The following is a 3,265-nucleotide window of genomic DNA, read 5'->3' as shown; positions in this document are numbered from 1 at the left end:
ACAGAAATAGAAAAAGCAATTCTATTATTCATGTGGAACCACAAAAGACCTCAAATAGCCAAAGTAATTTCAAGCAAAAAAGAATAAAGCTGGAGACGTTACACTACCTGACTTCAAAATATACTACAAAGCTATAGTAACCAAAACAGCATGGTACTGGCATAAAAACAGACACATGGACTAATGGAACAGAATAAAGAACCTAGAAATAAATCTACATATTTACAGCCAACTGATCTTTGACAATGATGTTGAGAACATACATTAGAGAAACGACAACTTCTTCAATAAATGGCATTGGGAAAACTGGATATCCATATGCAGAAGAATGAAGCTAGGCTACTAACTCTCACCATTTACCAAAATCAACTCAAAATGGTTTAAACAGAAGTACTCCTCTGAGCTTTAGATTTCTTATTGTACTACTTGGAAGCAGTAACAGTATCGACCATTAGTGTTGTTTTTATGATTAAATGAGATAATGATTATATAATGCTTGACCAAGTGCCTAGCATATAATAAATGCTCAAAGGTAATTATTATTCATTGCTAATTTTTAAAAGATTCTTCCATGTAAAAGCCAAAATAATGTCTACCTTCAACTTATGTCTATTGGTTATAGATCTATTTTCTACAGGAAAACAAAAATGAAAGTTTGAAAGATCTTTTAGAATGAATAATTTGGTAGAAAAACACCACATATGATTTTAGCTTATAACTTTTACAATAGTTCTGTTTTATTTTCTCTTCCAGCCAATGTTGTAGAAATCAAATTGTTAGCCCAGCAGGGAAATCCTGAATAGAAGTAAAATTCTGTGTTCCTTCAAAACATTTAAAAGCAAATTTATAAACACATTTTTCATAACAGCCCGTGGGGAGATGCAGAGACATCTTGTCCTCTTCTTCTCCCCATTACATTACCTACAAAATCATTGTTCTTAAAACCACCCATTCCTTTTGAGAGACTAAACAGCTCCTTTTGAATCTGGACAATTATAGCCTTTCTATACAACCAACCATGCCCTACAGAGCACAGACCTTCCTTATGAACTTGATTCTCCCAACAAGCCTCTAGAATAGGTAGGGCAGGAAAGACTATTTTCTCCAAACTTCCAAATGAGGAAACAGAGGCTCTGAGGGCAAAGCCATCCTTGACCTTCCCAGTCTGAGTTTGGGTCCCCTTGTGGGTTCCTCCACTTCACCATGTGCAAACCTCTATCAAGCCATGTTCAAGTTGTGTGTGTACCTCTTGATGTCCTCCATTAGATCAGTTCCTTGTGAGCAGAAACTCTGCCTTCTGTCTGTGCATCCTTAATGCCTGCCTAGCATGAATGCATGGTGGATGGATGGATGAACTTATTCAAAGTTATACCCAGTAGGAAGTGGTACTCAGGTCTCCATAAGTCATATCAAGCACTCCTTCTTTGGAAGTATTTAAAATTTTAAATAATATTTTGAATTATCATATAGTGAAGTTGACTTTTGGGGGCGTGTGTGTAGAGTTCTATGAATCCTAACACATATAGAGTCATGTAACCACCTCCACAGTCAAGTTATGGAACCATTCCATCATCACGAAAAACTCCCTAATGTTACTCTCTATCATCACACCCTCCCTTCCCCCAACCCCTGGTTACCACTTGTCTGTTCTCCGTCATTGTCTTTGTGTCTTTAAGAATGTCTTACAGGGGCTGGCCAGTTAGCTCAGTTGGTTAGAGTGTGGTGCTGATAACACCAAGGTCAAGGGTTCGATCCCTGTACTGGCCAGCCACCAAAAAAAAAAAAGAAAGAAAGAAAAGAAAAGAATGTCATAAATGGAATCATACAGTAAGTAGCCTTTCAGGAATGGCTTCTTTCACTCAGATAATGCATTTGAGATCTAAGCTGCTGCGTGTATCAATGGCTTGTTCTTTGCCATTGCTGAGCAGCATTCCGTAGCATGGATGTGCCACAGTGCAGTTTTCCACTCACCTATAGAAGACAATCCGGGTTGTTTTCAGTTTGGAGCAATTGTGAGTAGAGCTGCTGTGAGCACTCCTGCACAGGTTTCTGTGTGAACCTGTTTTAATATCTCTAGGATAAATTCCCAGGAGTGGGATTGCTGAGTCTTACGATAAATTTATGTTTAACTTTTTAAGAAATTGCCTAACTATTTTCCAGAGTGACTATATCAAGCATTCTTACCTCGGTACTACACAGCCTTAAAAAAACTATCTCCTTTTATCCTCTCTTGGGACAGGGTCCCTTTCCCAGGCTTCCCTTCTTCTAGCTTTCCCTTCCCACACCCTTCAGATTGCCAGGTGCATCCATGACCTCCTGGGTGGAGGAGGCAGCCGTACACTTCAGGGTACACCCCGTCCAAGCCTTTCTCTCCTGGCTTCTCAGTGCCCTCCCTCCCACAGCACCAGGTTCTATCTTTCATCACTAGTAAAAAGCAGATGTAGGGACTGGGAACACACTGGGTTCTTATCAGTCATGTTCTCCTTAGAATAAACCACATTCAGAGATCTCTGAGTACGGACTTGGGTATGGAAAGTGGAACAACCAGTGGGGAGTTGGGTATCTGAAGGCACTTAGGGGAAGAGGTTCTGGAAGCGAAAGGCAGAGGGTCCCCAGCATTGTTTGTCTGTGTCCTGAGGCCATTTGCTCACTTACACCGTGACTCTTAGTAATGGGTCAGGGCGACCCACACCTTTCCCTTCTTTTGCCTACACCCTCTATCAGTTCTCCCTTCTCACTTCACCATGATGAACACGTTTGATAGAGGTTTGCACATGGTTCCTTTCATTCAACCTTTCATCTATTGTGGTTAGTACAGAGAACCAAGCGAGACATTTTTAGACAAAGGGATTTTAAAGCCTCAAATACAATAACATCTCATATCATGTCTTCTTTCTTTGGGTCAAATTATGTGTCCCTCCTAAATCGACACCAAGGTGATGGTGGTCTGGAGACAAGGGAGTCCTGATAAAACACAGGCTATAAGATGGCAAACAGTCCTGCCCCACAAAACTTTGGAAGAGGCACCACCACCTCTTAAAATAATCTGTGTGTAATATTTCAAGCCTTGAGCTCTTTATTTTATCTGTGATTTTAAACACAGAACAGCCAATGTAATATAATTATGTCAGACCTCATATTTACAAATCTTGATGTTATTTGAGTTGCTTCATTCTTGACAAACTCCACAAACACAGGAGATAAAAAGAAGAGGCTCTTTCCTCTTTCTTTGTGAGATCTCGACATGACACAGATCCACATTCTT

General features: G+C 40.1%; 1 non-coding gene across 1 annotated transcript; it reads left to right on the top strand.

Moving 5' to 3' along the window:
- Positions 1-1,693: 1,693 nt before the first annotated feature.
- Positions 1,694-1,767, top strand: TRNAI-GAU. Its single transcript has one exon. It is a non-coding gene; the product is annotated as a tRNA-Ile (tRNA).
- Positions 1,768-3,265: the final 1,498 nt, after the last annotated feature.

This window comes from Galeopterus variegatus, unplaced genomic scaffold, assembly GCF_000696425.1.
Source record: "Galeopterus variegatus unplaced genomic scaffold, G_variegatus-3.0.2 Scaffold710, whole genome shotgun sequence".
Lineage (NCBI taxonomy): Eukaryota > Metazoa > Chordata > Mammalia > Dermoptera > Cynocephalidae > Galeopterus > Galeopterus variegatus.
Note: the sequence above shows the minus strand (reverse complement) of the source record. Positions and strands in the feature narration are given on the sequence as shown.